This window comes from Uloborus diversus, chromosome 5 (assembly GCF_026930045.1).
Source record: "Uloborus diversus isolate 005 chromosome 5, Udiv.v.3.1, whole genome shotgun sequence".
Taxonomy (NCBI): Eukaryota; Metazoa; Arthropoda; class Arachnida; order Araneae; family Uloboridae; genus Uloborus; species Uloborus diversus.
In genome coordinates this window covers 146236289-146264222 of record NC_072735.1, presented here as the reverse complement: position 1 = coordinate 146264222, position 27934 = coordinate 146236289, and the positions used below count along the sequence as shown (strand labels likewise).

The 27934-nt window shown below is 33.5% G+C and overlaps 1 long non-coding RNA gene across 1 annotated transcript; it reads right to left on the bottom strand.

Moving 5' to 3' along the window:
* Positions 1–13618: 13618 nt before the first annotated feature.
* LOC129223398 (uncharacterized) lies at positions 13619–22147 on the bottom strand. Its single transcript, XR_008580631.1, has 3 exons — positions 21934–22147; positions 18994–19077; positions 13619–13981 (listed from the first exon to the last, which is right to left on the bottom strand). It is a non-coding gene; the product is annotated as an uncharacterized LOC129223398 (long non-coding RNA).
* Between the last annotated feature and the right edge of the window lie 5787 nt (positions 22148–27934).

The following is a 27934-nucleotide window of genomic DNA, read 5'->3' as shown; positions in this document are numbered from 1 at the left end:
ATGTATTTACATTATTTACACTCTTATATATTTACATATTTACACTCTTATATATTCTAATCTGAGAAAACTTCCTCATATACACAATTAAAAATGTCCCGTTTGGGAGCCACAACTGACACTGCTTCAAAAGATCTTGTTCTTGATAATGCCACATAGAGCTGGCCATGACTAAAAACAGGCTCAGAGAGCACCAAACATATTTTCTCAAACGTTTGTCCTTCTTGTTGTTATTCTGAATCCTTGCCACGTCACGAACAAAAAATGGTTTAACTAAAAACGCGAAAACTCGCCAAGGCTACTTTGCTTGCACAATACTAAAACTACTATAACCCTAAACAAATTTGGCGAAACCTTTCAGCTGAGAATAAAAGGAATAAAGTAAATTCTTTCTCGGTTATTCATTTTGAACTGAACTGTCGTACTGAAGCAGAGAATAGACGACGCTCAAAGCGCCTACGCGTTCAAAACAACATTGCCGATGAACATGATTGTGGAGCAATGTGTGAAGAATGCGAATTTTGTGGTGCTCTTTATTGGCAGAAAGAGCGTAATACTGCAAATAAATATACTAAATATTGCCATGACGGAAAGGTGCGGTTACCGGCATTGTGTGACGCACCTGATCTGTTGAAGGAACTGCTGACTGAAAATTCCCCAGCCGCTAAAAATTATCGGCAGCGAATCAGAGAATACAACTCTGGAAATGGCTCGTCTTAAATTGGATTCAAGAACGGTTTCCTGCCTTCTTTGAGCTTTTCTTTGCTGATTAAGGTTGAAATGGGCCACAGCCCGACTCAAACTCATCTCAAAAAAAAAAAAAAGTTCGTTGAGTATTCTGTGATTCAAGATTTCAAAACAACGTAGAAGTTTGTTTACATGATTTATCGGCGAAGTGTTGCCAACAGAGGTTTAGAAATTCACCCCTTCATTTGCCGGCACGTAAGAGAATTATATATATAGATATAACAACATGCTTTAAAATATTCATTAATACTTACAAGTGAACATGAGCGGAAGAAAATCTAAGTACCTCCATTACAACTGAATAAGTAATCCAAAGGGTTTCGTTTCATTAAGTATAAACCACGGGTGTTGAAACTATTCACGCTTGAACACACAATATATATCTAATTATGGTCGCATTGGAAATTGTAAAGAAGCAAATGGTTATTAACTAACTTAATAGCTGCGTACATCGTCTAAAAAATCAAGGGCAGTCCAAAATGCAAAGGCGTAAAATTAGTTTCGACACATTTTACTACTCTCTAGACATGAAATAACAAGCAATCCAATGATAAACAGTTGCTGACAGCAGCAACCATAGATAAGAAAAAAAGAAGTTCTCGTTATTTCCGACTCATTGGCGCCTGTGTTGGAAGGATGAAATAGGTTTCGAAGCGTTGCGTCATCACTTCCGCTTCTAGATATCTTGAAATAACAAAAAGCTTCCTGAATATTGAGGAGTTCGCTATTGGATGAAGGATTCCTACTATTTCGGAAACGTTTCCGATATATCTAGAAACGTTTCCGAAATTTGTTACAGTGCAGGGTTTGAGATTTGAATCCTTTGGCATTTTGTAAATATTTCAAATATCTTAAAAGGTGAAAGCTATTTTAAGGTAATGTTACCTTAAATGTACTTTTTTATGTCATTTAAGTTTATTTATTTTTGTTTGAACTTGACTAATTCTTTGATTATCGTATTTACTTTTTTGGCGAGAATGTACTAAATTATTGTAAATGAAAAAAGCTCACTTGGCTAATAAGTTTTTTTTTTTCATTTAAAACCTTAATTAGCTTCCTCTTTATAAATTTGTATTTTTTTCCCCTTGAAAAAGGTTGGTTTTTGCATAAATAGCCTCCAGTTTGAAATCTGCAAAAGTTGAAGTAATATAAAAATAATTATTTTTATAAATTATGATTGAATATGAAAATTGCTCAAGGCAATATAAAATAAACTGGGATTTCAGTGTTTTAAAAAATATTTTTAAGTTCTAAATTTTCTTGCTCCTATATAAGCCATTGATACTCTTTTTTTTTTCTTCTTCTGATACTCTTAATTTTTTTAACCTTGAGATAGCTCACTATGTTGACTCAAGTTTCGGTCATATGAACCGAACATATGTTTTATTCAGAAAATGTGGTAACTGAACTGGGAAACTATGAAATTGTCTGGAAATTCTAATTTTTCGCAATCATTATTAGTGCAGGAAATTTGCAAATATTTCACTAAAAAAGGATTTTTTTTGCGAACATGAGCCAAAATGTTCTACATTGAAAAATACTATCCTTTGGCATTATGTTTACAAAATGGATTTTTTTCGTTTTCAATTATCATTGAGCGTTATTAAAACGCAAATAAATAAAACTTCTTAACATTTTCACTAAAACTTCGATTCAAAAATTCGTACAAAGAAAACTCCATGATAATTTTAAGCACGATCATTGACTGCGCAGACTGCTGGTTTTCTTTCAATTTTGTCAAGTTCTGTACGTTGCATACTATTTCTGTTCGGCTTCAAAGCAGTAGTTAAAACCACGATTAAGAACTCTATTATCGAAAAAAATCAGTAACATTCCATTTCTGATTGACATCACAATTCCTTCCTTAAACCGTCCAGTTTGCGGAATCTCTATGTAGGGGGGAGACTGGGGATACTTGATCCCTATAGGGATACATGGTCCCATATCCAAAAATGTACCAAAATCATTAAATAGAGATTTGAAACCTGACAATTATATTAAAGTTTACTTGTACATAAAAACTAGCGACATTTTTTTTTTGTTTTCGTTTTTTCCAACCATTTTGCTTTAACTCATCACGAAATGATCGTCTGAGTGTGTCAAGGGAAACTTTTTTTTAGGAAAGTATTCCGAAGTTTACATTATCCGTTAAATACAACTTAAAAAATAACGAAGTGTAATGCTAATGAATAGACAGTCTTTAATAATTGAGACATATTTTTAGTAAATTGCCACTGATTGATAATAATAGAATAAGTTTGTAAAAGTTGCCTATTAGGGATACTTGATCCCTTCGTTTAGAGGGATACATGATCTCAGGGATCAAGTATCCATATGACAATATTAACATAATGAAAACAATATAAATGTTGTTTACTTAGTTGACATTAACTGTAAACATTCAAAACCATGTTAACATAATAAAATTTATCATAGTTTGAGTGATAGATTTAAACAATCACTACAATAAATATGCTAAAAAAAAAAAGAAGAAGAAGAAGAAGTTCGCTCTTGTAACCACTTAACACTTCAAACATCTAAACCTAAACTAACTCTACTGATAAATTATGTTCTGGTCAGCCAAATGAGCTTGAACAAGTTGAAATAGATGTCAAATCTTCGATTGAAAGAAAAGAAAATGATTTTGCTATAGTTAGATTTACAACAAAAAAGTGAGTTGTGTAGACCCATTAGCGGATAGAATGCAAAGTTGAATTTCTAGAGTTTGAAATAAGTTTTCTAAAGCGAAAAGGTAATATGCTTAATCAATCAATTTTTCCTAAAAAATTGACAAAATGTTTTAAGCTGCACGCATCCAGTTGGGTTGAGCAGACCTTTAAGAACTACAACAAACGAATTGTTTGCTTGAGTTGACTTTTCAGGTTTTGAAAACATATAAGTTAGGCTTTCTTTTTTATAAGTACACTGATACTTACTTTTTTTCCCTCTTTAAAAAAATTAATTCAATTGATGAAACTCTTAATTTTACATTGCAAGACAAGAAGCAAATGAGATGATTTTCGTGCTTGTCATCCTGTTTTTTTTTTTTTTTTATTTGTTGTAATTTTAGCTGTCAGATTACTGTCAGATAGAGGAAAAAATTACCTTTAAAAAAAAACTGATAATTTGCAGCAGAGAAAAACATTGAAAACTAAAGTGGGGATCAAGAATCCTCAGATGATTTGAGGGACTGGATACATAAAGAGTCTCGAAAATCCAAGTAAATTAAGGCTCACGTTACCTCGGATTACTGAAAACTAGGATTATCCAATTAAAAATCTGACACTACTCGGTGCACAAAAAATGTACAAAGAAAAGGAAATGCTGCCTCCATGAAAAAATTATCACTTAAATTTCAACATAAATTTCCTTTCAAACGAGTTTTGACTTCTGTTGTTCACGATGTCCGTATACGTATTTATGTGTGCGGCATTAGGTGACCAAAACATGCATTTTGGCTGCGTCCGAATCCATTTCGACGAGTTTTCCATGAAGTCTGCATCAGTGCACTTATAAGTGTGTATGTATGTATGTATCTTGCAAAACACAAAAACAGTTGTAGAAAGGTTAAATTTCATATTTGCAACTCATGTAGCTTCGAGTAGCTCATTCTTTTTACTTCCTTTTACGAAGTAAAGGAAGTATTGTATTCCTGAAAAAAAATTTGACCCAAAAATAGGCCTTAATTTCCATTTTGCTCGTCCCCGTGTCCAGGATTTCAAAAGGGGGGGGGGGGTTCAAACTTGTTTTCCTTTATAACTTACATTGTCAAAGGAAAACTAACTAAGCATGTTGAATAACTCATTTTAGTTCGATAAGTAGAATTTTTTTCATTTTTTACATTTTGAGTTTTTTGAAATAAAATGTGTGTATGTGGTTTTTTTTTTTTTTTTTAAAGGTCACACATATTTCTTTTATTTCACCCAATGCTAGTTTCTTTTTTTTTTCTTTTCTTTTCTTTTTCATCAAATAATATTAACCAGGAATAAGATTAAAATAGAAATTTTATACCAAACAATTGCTATTTCGCATAGAAACATTCTTTTGATATGGGTGAAACGACAAATTCATTCAACTCCAAAGGCGCATCCAAGGGAAGATATTTGAGGATAAATCTTTTCCCGAAAAGCAATAAGCTTTCCTTTTTTGACCATAAAAAAAAACCTAATAGTAAGCAAAGTAACAATTTTCTTTGTCCCTCTGTTTTTTTTTTTTTTTTTTTTTTTTCTCTAATAATATCTCTTTCAATAATTTTCCCTTGTATGCTCAGCATTGCCAGACTCTTCAGCCATTCCTTCACCGTTAATTTTTCTCAAATATTTAGCAGTGAAGGTGCTTGGAAATCCTACAACTCAGGAAAATGTTCATTGTTAAAGAGGATGAACACTGTATCAGTGTTCAAACTCTTAATCCTCTTAAAGTAATTAAAACTTAAAATATAAAACTCAGAATACATGTTGGAAAATCATTTAACAATTCATTGTTTTTATTTTTTTTCAATTGGAAGGGGTTTAACCCCTTAACCCACCCCTTGGACACAGCTCTGGACTTTAGTAATAGTTAGCCTATGTGCAAAATTTGACGAAGAAAGGTTAATATCTTCAGGGAGCACTCCGATCGCAAAGTTTTAACATTGGTTTTTTCCCACAATTTCATGGTTTTAATGCAAAAAGCATGCTTTTAAATTATTTTAATTGCAACTTTTTTACATCTAAAGGACATTTATGTGTTAATAACACATGAAATAGCTTCCAAAAAATTTTTTGTCTTAAAACGTTTACTTTTAAAAAAGGTAATGCATGGTTTTGTTGTAAAAAGTCTGGAATTTGAAGAGGTACTGCTTTCGAGCTCCAAGAATTATGGGAAATGCCATTTAAATGCGGCATGCAATCTTGAACTTTGACTGGGAAAAGTTCCAGACACATTCTTACAGCATCTAGTACACAGTACATTGTATGTTTATATTTTGAGCGTATTGGAAAGATATTTCTAACACCAGCAAGAGCGGAGAACATTCGAAAATAATTTTTTCTGGATCGAAAGCAAAGGAAACAGTTTAAAGATCCCGTTTCCGGAACACCAAAAACTTGTCTGATTCTGTGTTACCTACTTATGAAGATGCACTTAATTATTATTTATTTCTTGCACACGAAAAAAAAATAGTTCAGTTCTTCCGGAGAGTCCACAGTGACTGAGATTTCAGAAGACGTAGCCACGAAGTTGGAAGAGATATAGCATCGTTCCTCTATTCCTGTAGTTTTGCAAACACTAATCACTCAAATTATTCGACATTTTCACAGCAAACATGCAATCCTGAAGAAAACGATGAACAAAAAAAAAATGTGTTAAATCAGATGCGTTTTACGCAAAGGTTCAGTTGTTTTTATTCGTAGCTCGGGAACAACTTTTCAGTATCGCTTGTTGTAAGTTTCATTTCAATGCAGTAACTGTGATAAATTTAGCAAAGTTCCTGTCAAGGAACAACTTTTTCTTGAAGATCAGCTTGGAGAGAGAAAAATTTTTACTTTAAAAGTTGATATCAAAACCACAAGAAAATTAAAATCGATCTTTGCACGGAAAACAAAAGACAAATCAAGAACGAAGAGGAGAATCAAAAAAAGTATCCGTGCTGGCGTGATGAAGGTATTGAGGAAACAAAAAGCGATAGAGAATATTTAACACAAGGTACGGGCAAACATGATCCGGAATTTAGTTGTATCAATTACAAAGCAAGCACTTCACAAACAAGGGTCAGTCTGAACAAGTTTTCTAAAAACGTGTGATCGCTACCGTATTTCGAATAGACCATTGCAGTGGTAAAAATGTCAGCTTTATGGCAACGAATTGCTTCTTTGCCACTTAGTAGAATACTAGGATATACGACCAAGTACTAGTCTCCGTGAATTCAGCGTACCTAAGTACAAACCAAAAAAAATTACTGCAAATGTTTGAAGCCGTTATTAGTGGTAACTGCTCCGGAAACCTTTTTCAAATGGCACTTGGTTCCTTGAGTCATTCTAGATAGTTTACTACTGCCTGTCGAATTTTGCGTTTGTACATCGACTTAGAATATCCGACAGCAAATTTAAAAATGCCTGTCTCATTCATTGTTAACATTTTATACCCTTGCTGGTTTCTAATTAAGTGCAACTCATCATGCAAGGAAAGTGCACGAAACTTATGGCAAGTTATTCATCTGTCGTGTTATTTGCCCAGACAACCTGTTACATATATGTCATCGATCCAGTCCTTCAAAGGAATGCTTTTTTTTTTTTTTTTTTGCACATCCTGAAAATATTTTGCTGACAATTTTAAATGATGATCTAAGTTATGCATGGCAGTTTGCTGCACGTCGAATTTTGAGAGTACATCAATTCTGTGAATAATAATAATATCCGTACTTTTACCATTCCTGTGCGTATCTTTTCTTCTTCCGACTACTTAAAATTTATTAATTGGTAGCGTGAAGACGTGCTTATAGAAGAACCTTCATAACCATGGCACAATCTGAGGACGAGTTGCATGAATTTGTGAAAACCGGAGATGTTCCACATTTTCTTCAAAACGTGTGAAAAAGTTTCCTTGTCATACTCAATCCGTGGAGCGCTGCGTAAAGTTGGTGACGGATGCATCTCTAGCCGTAAGTCGAATAGAAGAGAGGGATGGTTTTATTCGTTCACGTTTTGAGGTTCGAAAGAAACTGCCTTTCTTTGAAAGTAAAAAAGGCAATTATTGTAAAAACTCTAGCTATGACACAAACTCTTTAAATAATCCTGTTTTACATAAAATTTCTGCCTTAGCCCTGGCTTAGGGCAATACCACACTGCGAAATGCTCTTTGATTTTATTTGTCTCACATGTTTACATTTTCATGCCACATTTTGTAAAAATTCATCACTTTTTACTTAATTAATATTGTCCCAAAAGTCACTATTTTTTACTTTTTTGCCTCTTTTTAAGATGCTGGAAATATAAATGCGTAACATAAAATATTTTTCGTGAGTTATTTCATATGCTTTTAATGCATGAATATATCTCATGAGTAAAAAAAGGCAACGAAATTAGTTTACAGCATAATTTTCCATATTTTAACAATGAAATCCGGGAAGAAAGCTATAATAAAACTTTACGATCGCAGCCCCCCCCCCCTGAAGATATTAACCGATCTTCCTCAAATTTTGCACAAAATCTAATTTACCACCAAAGACAACTTTTCGCAACTATTGGAAGTTGATGTGAAAAACTTTTTATTTTTCGCCCCACTCTAGTACGTATACTCATAGTGGGATCTAGTTGTGCACCTCCCCTTCTGGTTGCATTCGGATGTTCCTAATAGGGTCTTTTACACCTTTTTGGGGGAAAATCATTGTTAATATCAATGCTAACTCAAGTGGTGTTATAATTTGGCAAACACTTGGTATCATACCGCCAAGCTTTTGGTCGCCAAGTTTTTTCACCAACTTGGCAACAAATTCGGCGTTTTTTCTTTTTTTTTTTATTTGGTTTCATTTTGGCCACTATTGGCGATATTTAGAGAGATTTTAGAACCATTGAATCACATTAAAATGTCCAATATTGTTAAAATTAATCTGCATAAAACGTTTTTTTTTTACTTCAGTTCACAACAAACTTGGGACAAAAATATTTTCAGCGTTTCTTTGCTTACTCCAAGGCACTATTATTATCATTAAGTTGGCATAAAAGGAAGTAATCTGATGCACACATCAGCTCGTTTTTTTATTGCAATAGGATACTTTCAAAGGGATGTTAACACGTTCTTTGTCGCAAATCAGTGTCAATTTTACGTATCAAGTTATTATCTCTAAGGCACAAACATATCTTATAATCGACGACTATTTCGTGACACTTAAGAGAGTTGTTTAAAAATCAACCTCTCAATGTCCTTTTCTTATTTACTATGTGCAGTTAATTAGTTTTGCAGCAGCAAAAGATTTTTATTTTCAGGTTTTAATAAAATCATTTTTTAGCTACTAAAAAAAATAATTTTAAATATGAATGAAGCATCTCTGATAGAGCGAAACCTCGAACTTTTGAGACTCGGATTTTTGAAACTCTACAACATCAAACCGAAGCAGAATAATTCTGTGCTAATGCCGGAAAAAGCCTCTAAATTTCAAAAATTAAGAAAAACAAAAGTTGAGTGTTGCTTCTTCGTAATAATGAATCATCATCTATTATAGTCGCCTAGCTCGCAAATCATATCAGTAAGTGCTGATATCAGCTTTATCTTGATACCAGAAGACAAGGCCGACGAGAGGCCATGTCAGTCAAGTTGGAATCTAGGGGCCGTCCTTTAAGGATGCACGACTCGGAATCGTAGTACAATAGTTTTACAGTGGGAGGGGGCCCAGCGGCCAAACTGACAAGGGGTCCCGCAATGGTTTTTGGCGGTGCTGCCAGAGGGAAACCAAAATCAAGAAAGAAAATAGCGAAACGTTAATACAAATGAAAGTGGACCAAAAAAAGTCAGAGTTTAAAAGGTTATAGTCAAAAAATTAAATAATAAAAAATAAATAAATGAAAAAAACCCTCAATTGGTAAATCAAGTACAGACAAAAGTACTCAGTCAGTATTTTTAAAAGCTCTGCTATACTTTTAAACGTTTTTGTAACAGAGAAAATAGTTATTGCGACGTAAGACCTTAGAATTTTTTTGCACTGATAAATGGGCTCTATTTCATCTTTGGAATAGTAATTTCTAGTATTTTCTTGAGAATTTGTGCTACATTTTGATTGATGTTTCCTTCTATTCACACTAAGCTAGCTTAGGTTATGATGGAAAGTCGTATAAAGCTTGGGAAGAGAGAGGGAGAACATAAAATGTAAGATAAATTGAACTGTTCAGTGAACAAAAATGACATACCACAATTTGAATGAAATTAGTTCTAATCATGAAAAAAAAAAAATTGGACAAGTTATAGCTAGCATTTTTTTTTTTTTTTTTTTTTGTATTTACTTCCATCAACAAAAAATATGTCGACTTATTACAACTTTATCATTTTCAACTGCACACATTAATCATCAAACGAATGCTATTTTTTTGTAACCTTTTAAATTTCTCGGGCAACTTTTTTTTTTCGAAAGTTTTAGGCTACTTTTGCTTTTTTTTTTTTTTTGCATTTTTTCTGTGGCAATTCAGCTACTAAGTCGCATCCCAAAAACATTGAATGAACTTCGAAATGCAAGAATGAATGTAAAAAGTAATTGCTGAACAAATACTAAAATACTAATAATTTTAAGTAGTATTTATCCAAAACGATTTTCCGTCGAGCCAGCGACCTATGTTCAAGCAGCTACAGTCCACCGCTCTGCCAACTGAGCTATCGACGGGCCGGTAATTTCGGAGAAAATGAAAAACTTGTATTAGTTCTTCGAATTGGTATTGTCTTATCTAGGAACTGTTATCCTTATTTTGATGGGATTAAAAAGGGAATGTAACAACAGCTGAAGCTTCATTATTCGGCGATTTGACCAAATTGCGTTTCGTGTCATCACTACGTTTGTTTTCAACATTGCGTTACTTATGGGGTATGTATGGGTGACTGTTATGCATAGTCACCATGAAGTTTTAAGAGTTATAAATATAGGTAGTGCACCATAGAGTAGAGCTGGTAGAACAACTACATTGAAAAAATAGCTCTAAATCCAGTATCACTCATCAATTAAAATAAAAAAAATAACGTAATTAAATAAAGCGCAGTTTTGACTTTTTATCAGTACCTGAAACCTGGACAAAAGTAAAAACTAAAGGCAAAAAATCTTGGATTACGGTAAAGTTTTGTTCGGATGAACTAAATTAAAACCAACATGCACAAATGTTGCCCTTAGTGATCGTACGTTACTTTATATTTCAAAAGGAATAACACACATTAAAAGACACTGCTCGACAAAATTATAAACTCAAAAAGTTTTAACTTTCACGACTCATAACTAATCCAGTTTAGTGTTATTTTGTTTAAGTATAAGATGAATAACAGACAAAATAGTCCTTAATTAAATATAACTCATAAATGCATTAACACAATTAATATAATTAATGGGGGAAACCAGTTTAGATGGATCAAAAGATCCATTTTTAATGTCCTAAAATGTTAGTAGAACTATTCAAGTATATGTTGCCAAAATTTCAATTCGAAATTCCGTTTAATTTTAATGACCACATAAAAAACTGAAGATTCGAAAATGTTCACAGCAGTTTTTTTTTCAATCGCGTTTTTCTCGAAACTACTTTTTTTCAACTGGTGTGTATCCGAGCACAAAACGTTATACGCCAATCGTTCTGAGAGTTTATGTGAATCTACTTTATTCAATTACACTCTATATGAACTTAATTCTGTGATGATATTATTATTAAAAATATTTTTTTAATGCATAAGAGATGAACAAAAATGGTAGGAAAACGAGAATTTTGTGATCAAATACCTCAAAAGCATGAAATGTTTTATTTTTTAAACAAGAATTAGGTTCATATTCGGAGGAAATATGTTGTTAACGATTTTAAAAAAAATAATTTGTAGTGATTAGAGATAAAAATTGTGACTTCAGGAATGCACACCAAAAACAAGCTCCGATGACGACCATCCATGGACATCAGCTTCTAACTCCTCTATTTCTGGCAGATATAACTTGAAAAAGTTACAAAGTGTACCTCAAAATATGAATAAAACATTCTTCAAGTTTGAAGAAATTCTGATTATTAATTCCCTGTTGAAAAAATTCACGAAAAACACTAAAATTTTTGCCTCCTAAACTGGTTTCCCCCCTATAAAGGGCAGTTTTAATGTCCGATTACTGGCCAAAAGTTTTCAAAGATAAAAATTCCTAGATAGCGGTTTAATTTTGTTCGAATGACGACTCAAAGCTTTAACATGAATCAGCGTTGATATTAGTGATTGTTCGACGCTTTATTTATCATAGCCAATGATAAACAATAAAAATATGAATTAAAAATGAAAATTCTAATATATGAACTTCTAAATTTCTGGTTTTCTTCTCATAAATGCGTTTTGTGGCTGGTACGTAAAGAAACAATTAATTTCATAATTAAATCTTACTTTTCCTTTTCTTTTATATTGCATCAAACGACAAAATACGACCAATGAAAAAAAAAAAAAAAAGTAAATTATATTCTCTATTCAACTGTGTCCAGCATTTTTTTTGGATTGCTCAAGGAAAACTTCTTAATTATCTAACTTTATGTTATGCTTTGAGATTTTTAAATGCATGTTTTCTATTTCGTTCAGTCGTTTAATACTCTTCTTATTACATTGAAATTCAAAGGATTTTGAAACGCTTTGAGCTTTAATTCTTGCAGAACAAATAATAGAGATCAAATTCAATAACAACTATAGCCCGAAGAAATGTTGAAAAACAGAATGCTAAATTGTTAGTAAAATGCTTACTGAGCATACTTTTCCCTGCTTCTTCGGAGCATTGAACTAAAGCAGCCCTTTTTGGCCTCTAGTTCTGTGCAGAGTTAAATCTCCATAAATATTTAAATCCCTTGAATTTCAAAGAGTACGGCATTGGAATTTGAGAGCTTCTTGACATCTCTGGGAATTGATTTTTCACTTGCTATCTTAAGCTCTAGACTAGGAATTCTGAATAGTAGCCACTGGCTACAGGAGTCACATAAAAAAAATGGTAGCTACTTTTGACTTTTGGCAGCTATTTTTTAAAAATATAGATATACACTGTAAGAAATTTCACCGTTAGAATACGGTCAGTGACCGGCAGAAAATGGTCCGGTCACTGCCCGTAAAAATAATATTCTGCCCGTAATCTTTCCTGACCGTGAAAATAATAGGTTTGCCCGTAATTTCCTCCCCGTAAAATAAAAGGGGAGTGACCGTAAATTGACAATGTGCCCGTGAAAATTATATTCCTCTTTCTACGGCCACTGCCCGTACATTGACTATATGCCCGTAAAAGATAGAATTTGTTTTCTACGCCCATTGACCGTAAATTGATATTGCTCCCGTAAAAGCTAAAATTTATTTTCTAGGCCTATTGCCCGTAAATTGATATTGCTCCCGTAAAAGCTAGAATTTATTCTCTACGCCTATTGCCCGTAAATTGATATTACTTCCGTAAAAGCTATAATTCATTTTCTAGGATCACTGCCCGTAAATTGGCGTTATGCTCATAAAACTTTTCTATGGTCACTGCCTCCTGTAAATTAACATGATGTTCATAAAAAAATGTCATTCTTTATCGTCATTGCCCATAAATTATTAGGTGCTTTAAAACTTAGTTTATTGTCATATAAGAACCAAGTTATGAATAAAAGTTTTAAGAACACAATAAAATGCAAGTCATTTTTACAATTCAATAAACACGTAAAATAGGCTAACACTGTTAGTAATGCAGTTTGAGGACCCCAGTTGCCAGAATTATAAATATTCTATTAAATGATCTCTAAAAATGAGAATGCATGTTTAAGAGAGAGAAGTATAAAAAGAAATATAGAAAAAATCCCGTGAAATAAGGGAAACTTAACTGAAAAAAAAAAAAAATTCAGTAAAGCTTTTTTACTGTATGGATTATAGTAAAATACAACACTTAACATTTTATGTAAAATGCTTACATACATAATAATTTGTTTCATCGCTAAAACACATGTTACCAACATTGGCAACTAGTGTTTTTTTAATGGTTCGTCCATTGCCTTTACTTGTTTGCTGACCTCGTTCATTCAAAGAACATAGAACATTCAAAAAAGTTATATAAATTATTAAAAAACATATTTATACTTCATACTTAAAAAAGTTATAAATTAATTAAATTATACATAAATTAAAAACTTGTGCAGTCGACTTCAAAAATAGACTGCATTTTTTACTAGCTAGCATAAACTTATGGATAAATTAATTTTTAAACACCATAAGTATCCATTAAAGGTAAGCATCTCGAAAACAATTTTATCGAGAGAAAGAATTTTAGCTCAAAAATTATTACCAAAAAAATATGTGAGCATGTCTACATAAGAAATAAGAAGAGACAATATCCAGAAGTGTCAACAATGAAAACAAAGAAGTTAAAACATCAAAAAGGTTTATTTTACACTAATTACAAGTTAAATAACAACATAATTACAAATAAACTTTTTCAGAAGAGAAATTATGGTCAAATTTTTCAAAACTTGGTTGAATCACTTTTTCCAAATCTTTATTCCTTTTGGATCCTTTAGTTCAGTAACTTATCCAAAATATTGCCCTAAAAAGAAATCACCATAAGGAAAATTAAGAATGATTTGTTTTTCACACATTTAAAGCAGAGCAGCATTCTCACTAAATAGTGAAAATCAAAATAAAGCATTTTAAAGCACCCTATTTTTTTTCACCCCTTTCCCTGGTTTCATAAGGTTTTCCTCCCTAATATGATGTTCAAAGGATTTTTACATAATTTCCAGGAATCCTAGGAAAAAGCACATGCATACATAGAAATAAAAGCTATAATAAAATTAAACAAAAAATTAAGGCTAGATCAAAAGACATCGTAACTGCTAAAATGTATAAATCTTAAGTTTAATGCATAAAAGCTGGTAAACACGTAAATATCGAAAAATTTGTTTCATCAAATCAAACGAGTGACAAAGAAAAGCATTTTTCCAACATCAATTCAAAATATGTGGTCTGTTTTGAAAAGAAAACAAAATGAGGTTATGAATATTTAGTGAACATCAATTTCAAAAAAAGAAAGAAACAACGAATCATATTCAATTGAAAACATAAACAATAATGATGATCATTAAGAGATATAATTAAACATAAAGCACTTTGGAGTCTTGCAAAGATCTTGGGGGAAACCTGCAACTGTAGTACAAGTATAAGGGGAAATTTCAGGGAAAAAACATTTTGGAATTTTTAGTGCCAATATGGGCTATTTCCTGACGGGCATCTACAGTATGATAAAAACAGATATTGAAAACACCTTTTTTCAGAGCATAAGCATCCAAGCTTTTTGACCCCATACATAAGCATGGTAGCAGATTTTCTAGTAGAGGGGCTAAGGGGGGCCACAAAAGATAAATAAAAATAAACTATTTTATTTCATAAATTTTCATTTGCCCATACATAAATAAAACTTTTAAACAAATTTTATAAATAAAAACATAATATTTGAATAAAACTACTTTTGTTCGCTATAGGAATAATATTGGAGTCCGAGTCCAGTCCTAAAGGATGCATTTGTACAGGTTTAGTATTTGTATTTTTTTTTCCAAGTTCAAAAAGAAAAGTAAAGACAGAAAACATGTTGCATTGTTGGAAGGAAAAAGACAAACTACGGGAATCTTCAGCTCCTTACCCCAAAATAAGAGACTTCCCAGTAAAAGTACTGGTCAAAAATTTTTAAAGTACAAAGAAGCTATCTATGATTAATTTTTAACGCGAGAAAGAACTGTGATGGAAAAATTTAAGTTTTTTAAATCAATTTCAATTTTTCCCCCCCAAATTCTGAAAAAATAGTTTTCAATTTTAAACTTTAAATCTTTTTGGATTTTCTTTTTAATTGAAAACTTATTTCATGCTTAATATCCATATAAATATTCCAATAACAGAAAATTTTTCCCTTGTGTATGTCAGTTGTTCGTTAAAAAAAGATCTATATTCAGTACTTGACCCAGTAGCATGAACTTGGGTTGAGTACTCAGTAATCATCCTAAGTACTATTCAACCACACTAAATTACTGCACTCAATAGTAGGACAATGTTTTCAACCACACATGCACACTGGTTTTGGTATACTGCTGGCTATTTGGCACACAAAACCGAATACTTGGTTTGGCTGAATACCTTAATATTTAGTCAGCAATTGAATAGTAAATAACATAAATAGTTGACAATTAGTAGGCAAACAATTTTTTATACCATGAATGTGTATATAGAATGAATGTGTATATAGTACTCTAGTACAAACTTCCAACCTGTTATTTACTAATATTATCACATTTGGGTAATTCTTCAGAAAACATAACTTTTGAATGCAAATATTTTTCAATTTCGAAACCTTTTTTCCTTTTTTTTTCGTTCTTCCATGAAAGTGTTACCTACTAGAAGTAACCATAAACAATGGCTCAGTTCCAATTATTTTACGTATAAATAAAAAATAAAATAATCCCTTGTTCATAGAAATTAAAATAAAAATAACTTTTAGTATTTAAAAATTGAGGCCAATTTAATATCAAAGTGGTAGTTTTGTTAATTGTGCAATCAATCAGCTATTTTAATGATTAGTGGGAATATAATTAAGTTCTCTTCATTAAAGTATGGTTTAATTAGTAGTTTCAAATACATATAAAATAGTATTTAGTAAATTTTTGTGCGACATGACTTCTTGTCCTACTAAAATGAACTAAACCACTATTAAAAAGTTAAATATACTTAAACAATTATCATTTGAGGCACTTGTGAAAGGAATAATTAATAAATTAGTATATACTTTTAATTAATCAAGTTATTAAGCAACATAAACAGCCACACAAGGTGTGTGACATGCCATGGAAGTGAAATTCACACATTGTGAACCAAAAATATACTAAAATAAAACTTGTTATTCAAAAATTGCTGGCAGGTTTAAATCAATATACTTTTGATGAAATTAAAAATCATTGTTAAATGAATTGTTCCCAAAATTTTTTACTGTAAAAGGCATACTGTTTGAAGAATGAAACATTTAAGGTGATTTTAGTGCAAGAGAAAACATTCAGATGTTACATTTAAGTTTCGCAACTTTTCACTTTCTTTTATATCTTACGCCACATAAACATTTTTTTTTTACCGCTTATAAGTCATAAGTATGAAACTAAACTCAGTGGCGCAAAATTGGAGGCAATCCCACCGTGCCCATATCAATCTTCATGACAGAGGGCTGTGGGGTGCAAAGGCAGGTGTTCTAGTAAGGTGGTCAGCCAAACGTGGAACCTCCAGTGTTTAGTTTCCAAGCATGCTTGGTACTCATTTTATTGACCCACTTATGGGATGAAAGGTGAAGTCAACTGTGCCCAACGGGGAATTAAACTCAAATCTGCAATGAGGAGGCACAAAGTGCCACTGGACTTCTTAGGTATGAAACACTAAGCAGAAAAAATCAATTTGTGAAACGTTTCTCGTCTCACAAATGTTTAAAAAAGGCAATTTATAACGTGCAAAGAAAACACTCAGAAATTAAATTTTGCAGTATTTTGATTTCGGAAGTTTTACAATTCAAAATATTATGTAATGCTTCAAACAAAATAATTAATCTACAGAAAATAGATAAGCATCTTCAATTCTGAATTGCCATAAAATAAAATACAAAAATTATAAATCATTTTTTAGCCAAATATTCAGTCTTCAGTCAAATATTTGACTAGAATTCTAATAAAATATTCGCTCAAAAACATATAATTGAGCTATCAAATCATCCAGAAGAAATCAATAACCAAACTCTCGACAACAAACATTCTTTTATAACACTATTTAATTAAAACACTAAAGAAACAATCATTTAAAAAACCACGAAGGTGTCCGTTCCACAATAGTGGAGGCTCATCCTCATCCCCTAAAAGACGGTGCCTCAAAGAAGGACATTCCTAAAAAAGACACCCTTACAGTAAATTTTATTAGCAGTCGACTTTTGGTTCTTTTCAATAGTAAATGAGTGTTACTGATATGATTAATATAATTCTTAGATTGCAAACATCGCAATTGGAAAACAAAATATCAAACATATCATACTATTTTGAACACGCTTAAAATGAATTTCTGCTAAGATAAACTACATTTGTGATCCTTGTAATATTGATTGTTAATGATTGATACTTTGATGAGATAAACTAAGGTGAAGGCCAATAGATTATAAAGGTCCCTTGGATTTAGTTTTAATAAGGTTTGACTGTATTTTCAAAATAAATATGGAAATCTGCGCATCCTACATGCAACGATGGATACAAGGCGAGGGTCATAATTCTCTGCCGACATTATTATCCACTCACTTTGTGTTCAAATATACTTAATGAATAACCTGCAAACAATTAGAGTATTTTTTTTTAAATTCACTTAATATTTTTTAAAGTAAAAATCTGGAATACAACTTCCTTTCATTGCTTTTAAAATTAATTAGTATTGTTTATGTCCCACAAGGTGCTTTATTTCTGGCTAAGTTATTGCTTTAATTGACACCCAAGTATTTTCAGAATTTTTTATGCACTTTAAAAATATTCTTCAGCATGACCAGCCCTAAAATAGCAGTATCTAACCCCCTGATATCAACCTTTTCATCATTTATAAGTTGTACCACAAAAGATGGCTAATGCACTTCTTTTGTTGTAAGTAGGATCAGGCCCGGCATTTTAACTACTGTGAATGCGTTAGGCATTAGGATCGGCAATGGGGTTAAAACCAAGGATTCTGGGAGGAATTGAGCCCCTAAAACCTCCTAACTGGCAGCGCCCATGCATACCCTAGTCATGCTCATCTTTTTTTCTTGAAAGAATGGGAGGGGGGAAATCCCCCCCCCCCTCCAATGACGAGCATGGATGGGTATGCAGTAGGACAGCCAGGGTTGAGATTTTAACTGTTGAAAACTGCCCAAGTATCCTTGGTTGTAACACATGTTGCTAATCCGAAATACAGTAGTTTATATACGTATATAGCAAGGGGGCCCATATAGGGGTGCAAGGGGGGCTAGAGCCCCCCCTTGAAATTAGAATTTCCTTGCTTTTAGTACTTTTTTCCTTGCAAAAATGTAAAAACATTTCTTCTCCAGCCATCAATGAATAAGTTATTAAAAATGTCAAATTTTAATGACTCTAATCTGTCCTGAAATCAGTTTCCATGGGGAAAATATAGAGCTAAACCACAGGGAAAATATTTGAGCCCCCCCCCCTTGCAACTTTGCATATGGGCGCCCTGCCTATACAATACAAATAGGACGTGTTCTCATACCTATACAATACAAATAGACTACCTAAGATTACAAAATGAAGAGTTCTGTTTTCGTGTCCAGTTCATCGGACATTACTCTGTGGCACAATTATACTGAACATTTTATATTCTTTTAAATTTATTATAAAATTTTATTTTTTCATATCGATAACATTTAAATACAACAGCGACCAGAAATAAAAGCACTGAATACAAGTAACAAGTAGAAAAATTACAATCGTTAGTTTCTGAGCAAAGAAACTGATCGTCGCTCAATAGAGTTTAGAAAAACATTTCTTAAAATAAAATATTAATACATACCTCTAAATAAATTCCGATGAAACACTTCTTGATCCAGAAGTTATTTTTCATCCAATTGTGCAAAAACTTTAAAGCAAGGATTGTCTGGGTGAAAGAAAATTCAACTAAGTATATGGAACAAAATAAAAAATGGTAGGTATGATTATGCATCATTTATATAAAAAAAACTCCAGATTAAATAAAAAATTATTAAATAAAAACAAAAAACCAGACTGCGTAAAAACCAAAAAAACTAAAAAGAAAAATGTATAAACCCAGTAGTTTAGAATGTATTAAGTACTACTCAATAACTACACCGTTGAAATAGTTTTATAATCGTACACACATAAGACAAAGCATAAATTCAAAAGTAGAATAGAAGGATGAACAGTAAGGGCCCATTCCTTTCTGATTCAAGAACCCCGTAAAATTTGAATGAACGACATTTTCGAAAACGTTTTTGATTTCGGGTAGTTTTTCGAAATTGAAGATCCAAAAATTCAAAATTTTTGATGATCTTTGATGACATTGGAGAGAGGGGGTTGAGGACTCTCCCCTGAAAAAATTTTGGAACTAAAAAGTCGTAAAAATACAGTTGGCGATTTTTTGTGATGAGTTTGGGAGGAGGGGGAGAGTTTGGAAACCTTTTCCGGAAATTTTTCGAATTTACAAAATCAAATTTGCAAAGGTAAATTTCGGTTTGTGAATTCGTGGGGGGGGGGGGGGAGGGATCACCCCAATTGCTCCCTCTGTGGATCCACCACTGCCCCTCCCCCACTTCAAGGACCTGCAACCATGACTCCTATAAACCTGCCATTATGATTAAAATACATTCCAGTCAAAACATTCATACCAGAACCAAATCATTCGAAAGAATGACCTGAAACGTGCCTTTGACAACAAACATTCGATTATAACACTATTTGAATGAAACACTTCAAAAAACAGTAGTACAACCATAGGGGGAGGGTTCATGGATCTAGACCCTAATTGAAATGACCAAAAAAATTCAAAAATGAAAATATTTGTGTTTCACACATAATTTCATTAGTCGTATATAAGAAAACTTCAAGTAAGCAGCGTTTATACGTTTTTGAAAGTACTGCATGAAACAAGTGTATAAATAAAAAAAAGTATAATAGGTTTTCGTTATTATGTATTGGACTCAGCAGTGACTAATTTTGATAACGTATAAATGATAAAAACGTATAAAAGGTAAACGTATAAACTGTGCTTCACTGTATAATACACAGAGTGGTTCGAAAGCAGGAGTAACCCTCATTTAATTTTACTATGGTTGAATGTTTGCTGTACAGTTCAGGCTCCGATCTGAGTACCTGCAGTTCGGGGGGGGGGGGGCACATCCTTAAGAGATCCACGATCCAAGAAATTGAGGGGGAAAAAAGGAAAAAAACTAGTACCGAGACTTATTTACGTAAACAATATACACTGTTAGTCTAGGAGGGGACCCACTAAGTTTTTGCAAGAAGGTAAAAATTTATAGAGCCGGGCTTAACAGTTACTTTGAAGTCTTAAGAACTTCAGTTGAACAAGATCCATGTTGCAACACAGCTGAATTCTGCACCATATTCCACTCAATTTTGGCGTCTAGAACATTGCGTTTAAAATTCTGCTCCGAACCCAGCAAAACATCTGCAATAACATGGAGCAGAATTCCGCTGTGTTACGACATAGATGGTGCTCTGCCGATTTTTACTACTTTAAAGACTGTAAAGTGACTGCGTAATGAACATAACACTGAATATGCGATGGGGGAGGGGGGGTCACCCCGTTTGAACCACTCTGTATTCTGTATATTAGACCCTTAAAGAAATGAAATCCTGGCTATGCAACCCCCAATAAAAAGTTATTTGATATTATTAGTCACATGAACGACTCTCTAAAAAAGCATACCCACAGTAAATTTCAATAGCACAATCTCACCACTTTAATCACCTCCCCCCCTCCCCAAAAAAACCTAGATTATACTTCTATGATGCAAACACAGCCTAAGTTTCCTACTAGAAAGACATGGCTTCTCGTCCGCTCAGATTGAGCAAATTGAAAACTGCTTCAATTTCATTCAGACAATACATCAGTTAATGATGTGAACATTCTTCTTACAGTAATTATTATACAAAATATTATATTTTAAGTTATGAATAGTTGTAAGTTACAGTAAAACATAGTATTATTATAGAAATTTACATTTAATTTATAAGTTTAGGCACATTGAACCAGAAACAATTCAGTAATTAAGTGTTGAAAGTTGATAAGAAATACATGCTTCATCACATTATTTTTGGTTTATAATAATTGTATGAATAACTGTTTAAAGATTTAGCTATTAAAAAAATGTATGAAACATGTTTTAAACATTTATAGCTGTGAAACTAATGAAAACAATGATGTCATTATTTATATTTTGTACTAAAAACGAATCTGTCGTTAATAGGTAGCCTAAAGCAATTTATTTTCAACTACGTACCTATGTTTTATTTCATTGGTTTAAATGTAACATTTGAGTTCATTAAAAACAATCTAAAAAATGTAACCAATTCCTATTAGTCATTGATCATGGTTATTTAAAACCAGGAATATAAAGCATGCAGAGAATTAGTAAATAATTCATTTTGCCCTCATGCACAACATCTTTAATTAATTACATTAATTTAGAAAAATATTGCAGAAATTTTTGGATGAAACTATGGAAATTAAAACACATGGAGCATAGTATGATATTCATTTGTGCGTTTATATTGCATCACGTTTGCATACATTGTACTATGTAAGTACGTCTTGATACAATGAATATCAATTCTAAATTTCAACGTTACAGCGAAGCTTCGGTACTCGCCATCAATCAATGCTCACAAATTATTGTTATCAAAATAGCTAATTACAAAAGAACAGCAGATTAAAATTACACTTAAACAATAGTATAGAAAAAAAAACACTTACTTAATATTTTGATTCCAGACATTGGAATACACATGGCAAGGAAGACAACACTTTCTTTTTTTTCGACGCCTAGGAGCAATACTTAGATGAGAGCCTGGAAGACAGAGTCCCTACTCTCCAATACGTATATTTAGTCCAGATATTGTAAGACGTATATCATATATTACATATTAAAAAGGTAATAATCTAGTTGGAAGACAACATTCGTTCAACAAAAGGCAGCCATCTTGGCTTTTCTCCTTCCCGCTTCTTTGCGTAGAAACACGTGACAACGACACGTGATCTTTATCAGCCAGCAAATTACGGGGAATGACCGTATTCTGCACAGATTAAGGGACTGGACGACTGCCCCGTAATTTTACGGTCAACGCAACTTAAATTTACTGTAGTTTTTTTACAATTACGGTCACTGCCCTGTTTCCTCGAAGAAGGGCACTTACCGTATAATTTTATGGCCAATGCGCCTAAATTTAGCGCAAAAAGTTAATAAACTTTAGTGTGGTTTGCTGCGATTTACAGAGGGTGGCCAAATTAGTGTACTCAAACAAACTTTTTTGTATTTCTATTGTTTTCTATTGCTGTTACATAGCTTTATTACTTGAACACATTTTAAAGTTTATTTAAAATATGAATTAAACGTATTAAATGTAAAATACCTTCTCATGGATGCTGTAAATAGGTAAAAAAATAATTATTTCATTTTCAGTAACTCCGCCTTTTGCTGCTATCACGGCTTGGATGCTTTCAATGCATGACATGGCTACTTGAGTCACTTAGTATTATATATGAAATCGTTATTTTATTTTCCAAAAACCATTCACAAGAAGAAGCTTGTAACTTCTAACGAACGCTTGTAATTTTAAAGGAAACTGACACCGACGGTTATCACATTTAAAATATATTGAAAAAGAAACAAAAAGTGAAGTGTTGCCAGAATAAACTTTAAACTTTTAAATAAACTGTGAAATGAGTTCAAATAATAAAATTACATAACAGCAATAAAAAACGATAAAAATATGAAAAAGTTTTTTTGAGTTTTCTAATATTTGCCATCCTCCGTACTTTCCCAAGGTGATGTCGACTGACGCGCTGAACGTCTCCAGGATTGAGATTGAGAGCGTGTTGTCGTAACACGATACGATATGAATATTTCACAAATAAAGAAACACAAGGTTACCACTTTTGGGGCCTAAGACTTGATTTTTTAGTAGCCATGTTCAATGAAATGGTCGCCCGTTGGCGTCTGGCGACCAGACGCCAACTATGACTGTTGGCGGCCTGTAACTGTTTACTGTGAGTAGGCCCGACGAGAGGCCATGTCAGCCTAGTCGGAAAATAGTCTAGACCCTAGTCGGGGGGGGGAGCGGGGGCGGCGAAACTGACGCAAAAAAAGAAAGAAAGAAGGAACGAAAGAAAAAAAGGGGGGGGGGAAAGAAAGGAAGAAAGAAAAAGGGGGGAAAAAACTCCGAATAAAAGAAAAGGTATAGATTAAGCAAAATTTACTTTTGGTATTTTTTGTAGTGGTACTTTAAATAGAGTTAATTGTTTTCTAGTAAGCGGTTTTGATTTTTTTTCTCCCCCCCCCTTTTTTTCCTCTTTTTCCCCCATTTTCTTTTCTTTTCTTTTCCTCCTTTTTTCTCCCCCCCTTTTTCTTCTTCCCCCTTTTCTTTTCTTCTTTTTTAATTTTTTGGGGTGTGGGAGGGGTCCGGCGACAAAACTCAAGGGGTCCGCCTTGGTTCTCTGCGACCCTGACTGTGAGCTTTCCAACAACGAGAATAAGTAAAGTTCCGACTGAGTTCCGCATGACTAAAATATAATGTTGAAAAAAAAGAGAAGAAGAAGAAGAAAGCGGACATCGTACCCTTTCAAACGAGTGACGTATTTATTCAGAAGCATGCATGCACGCGACCCCGCGCGTGCGAATGATGCATTTTACGCTACAGCGGATCATCGCTGACGACTCACGCGATGCGCAGGGTTTTGACTCCGCGTCGGAAGGCCTGCCATTGAAAGCGAGTGAAATTATCATTCTAATGAGCGGGTCTTTTGAAATCACTCGAGTAGTGATTTGTACATCGAGAAAGGAGAGACCTTGGAAAGGAAAATGACAATGCAGCTGAAATTGAAATTTGCTCTTACACTGCCGTTGAAAATTTTCTGTTTGGCGAGTATTTCCGCATTTCGCAACAACTGGTTTGTGCATAATTAAGGTGGTAAAACATTTTCCCCAAATTTGTTAGAAGAAACCAATTTGACTTTTTCTGAACTTCTCCATTTAATTTTGCCTATTAATGTTTTTACATATGTCAAAATCTTGAAATGTAATAATTACTTCTTTAATTTGCTTTCTGTGTGAAAACTAACTGAAAATACAGTTGAACTTTTGACTTTGCTTGTTTCCGAAGTTGATAGCTCCCGTTGGCGAAGAATTTCCACCTTTTGCAGCAACTGGTTTGTGCATAACTAAAGTGGTAAAAATTTAAGGAATTCTATGAAAAGAGACCAATTTGAATTCTTCTGAAAAGCTCCATTTAACATTTCACCTTAGTTTATTTTCTTTATGCAAACTAATTGAATTTAAAACGAAAATTTTCAAGTTTTTTTCCAATGCAGTTCAATTACACAAATGTGCAATGTGTCAGCACATTGTGCAAAATGTTCAATTTCAAATGCTGAGTGTCGAAGCTTTTTGTTACACAACAACATCCAATCTGTATTCCATCTCTTTCACTGTTGGACAATTGCTAAGGACGGATGGCAAAAGCAGCGTTAGCAACCACAAAATGGCAGGCAAGGAAATATGGAAATTAGCATAAGTTCAGGACTCAGTAATACGTGTTGTGAGTATGCAAATTTTAGACTCATGACGTTGCCGATCACGTGATAGCGCTGATAAGCGAGGTGAAGGATTGGGCGCGTGATGATCATTGTTGTTCAGAAACAAAGTTTGACGGGAAGGAATCAATTGACGAACTTGTATTTTTCGGTGTGTTTTCCCGACATCCCTTAGATGATTTTATGGGTGGCCGTGTGTTTGGCAACATCGAAGAAGGGCCAAAAATTTTAGATGATGCCATGGAGTTCCACGTCAGCCACAGGGCTGTTTTTAGAGTTTGGAAATCTTTTCAAAAAAAAAGTGCTAGCAACGAAAAGGAGCCAGCGCAACACAGCTACTGAGGTAGCAAAACAGTTTCCTGCTGCTACTAGCAAGCAAATATTCCGAAAAGCGGTATAGCCACACGTTTGAATGTAGTAAGACTATAAGCTCGTCAGCTTGTTTTGTACATCCCATTGTTTATAAGTCAGTGTTTTGGTCGTTTGTAACGATGTCTTCAGCATCGCATTTGGAGAGAAGTCGACTGGGCTTGTGTACTTTTCTCAGATGAAAGCAGGTTCAGTCTGTCGTCTAATTGTGGACGACAACTAATGCAACATTCACATTGCGTCCGCACACCCGTCACCGACGTATAGTTTTCTCCCTAAAACCAGTTTTCGGCCGGCGTTGCCATGACAGCAAGCCGTATTGTGCGGGACCCGTCAACGTGCCTAGAAGCCAGTTATCTGACGGCTCTGACGTCCGTAGAGTTGGGAGTCGCATTTCATTGGTCTCCACGAGATGAGCGCGCTCTCGCTATTGGGTGAGATTATCGACATGTGCTTTACGCGCGTTCGAATGTATGAATGCTTCCCCCTGTTCGGAAAACGTAAGTGTGTCCGCTTGACGGAGCGAACGTGATGTGCGGACGCTGTTTGAATGTTGCATAACCTGACGTGAGAGTGGCACAGCATACAAGACGGCAAACGTAAAATATTAGGACTAGTATTCTATAAGTTGTGTTATTGTTTGGGTAGGATTATGATCAATGGCCGTACGTCGCTTGTGTGCTTCCAAATAAGAGTATAACGGCTAGTGATACATTAAAGTTGTTCTACTGCCTCATGTTCACGTGTTCTGTGGTGCTGTGGGCGATAAATTCTTTTTCATTGATAGCAACGAAACATGTCATTAAAAATCGCCGTCCAAGAGTGCCTAGCTCACTCAAAATATTCAACCCATCGGATGGCTAGCACGTTCTATAGATCTGAATCATCTTGAATATGTTTGAGATGCTTTGGGGGGCAGTCTTGTTGGTCGACAGCGCCCTCCAATAAGCAAGGACACCCTTATCCGTGTCTGACAGAAGAATGGGATAAATTACCCCAACAGCTGCTGGTTAATGTTGTGTAAAGCATCACATGACGTGTGGAAGCTTGTATCGCTATCCATGGTAGCCAAATCCCACATTGACATCTTACGCTGGAACGCCCCTGGGCGGTAATTACATTTATTCACTTTTATGTATTCAGCCCAAAATGACCGTTTCGTCCTTTAAACACCTTTTACCGCCTTCTGGATTTCAGAGCTTAAAAAATTATCGTCATTGCAATGTTCTAGAGTTTTGGCATTAGTTTATTTCACTTGGCATCGCATTACACTTATTTTTTTACGCGCTACACAGTCCATTGGAATCCGTCCTTAGCAATTGTCTACCAGTGTATTTTGGAGTATCTCACTGTCAATGGTTCGTAAGCGTCCTGCCTTATCTATTTGTCTGAGAAGTCTGATCGCGACAGGGGGTTCGGGAAGATTCGGGTTTCCAATGAAAATATTTCATTGAAAAAAATTGTATATCTCACATTGCTCCATGAAAGAAAAAAAAATGATAATTTTCAACCTTTTTTTTGGAGGTACAAACTTACTGCCAAAAACAAAAAAATCATATTTCAATGCAAATTCTATTTTAAATGTATTGTTCTTTCTTTATGTATCGTAATTTTTAGAACAAATATCCAATCTATTCATTTTGAAAAAAGTAATATATCTTTACTATTTCACTTTGCCCCACATTCCCCTTCTACAGATTTGGCTATGATTCTGAAAATGATGATTCTCAATTCTGAAATAAAAAAAAAACTATTTAAATACAGAATCAAGGAAGGGTTGGAAAAGACGGTAAATACTCAAAATGTAACTTAACATAAAAGCGTAGGCTACTGTAAAGTGGCGCACACAGAAAATTTTCAAAGGATCATTCTCATATTACCACTCTAACACGCATCCAAACATATTCTTTTGATTTTATCGATTGTCAGAAAAAAAAAATGAAAAAATATTGAATAATTACCTAGAATTAGTTAATAAAATTAATTTATTAATAACAAATACTTAATCAAAATACCAGAAAGCACAAGAATTTTACTTTTCTCATATTTAAAAATAAAAACAGCGAAGCAAAATTATCATTATTGGACAATTTACGCTCTCATACAGTTCAGTTTAGCAAGTTTAGAAAGAGAGAAAATAAACTGATTTTTTCCATTTATTAAATCTGAAATTATTGTTGCCTTTGCTTGGAATTATTTTACGTACTACATACATAGGATTATAGTCAATCGAAAAAATTCAAGGGCGATGGGAGGAGTCCAGACCCCTGGACCCTCCCCTTGTGTGCGCCACTGGCGTGCTGAAGATATTTTTTAATGAGGAATACTTGATGTAAACTAGTATATTCTTTTTATATTAGGTGGGTTTTTTTCCCCTACTGGGATAAATGTAGTGCAAATCAGCATATAACAAACATTTTGGCAAGTCAAACATGCTAGAGCATCACAGCAATTCTCCGCCACTAAATCGTACATGTTGTTTTGAACTTAAGAAAAATTGTGCTTTTAACTTTTTTCTTGCTCTTCTTCTCTTTTATTTAAACATAATCCTTTTAAATAACTTTTTGGACGGTGTTACTATGCATCGTAAAGACAGACTAACAATGCAGTTATGAGTTAAATCATAACAGAGTTCATAGCTGTATCACGTTAATAAAAATAAATCAGAAATACTGATAGACATTTTTTATAAAGTTTTTTCAGATTTTTGTATGTGTACTGTATACCTCAAAGACAGAAGGACGTAAATCCAAAAGTTTCGACTTTCTATTTTTTAGTGCATTGTATGTAAGCCTAT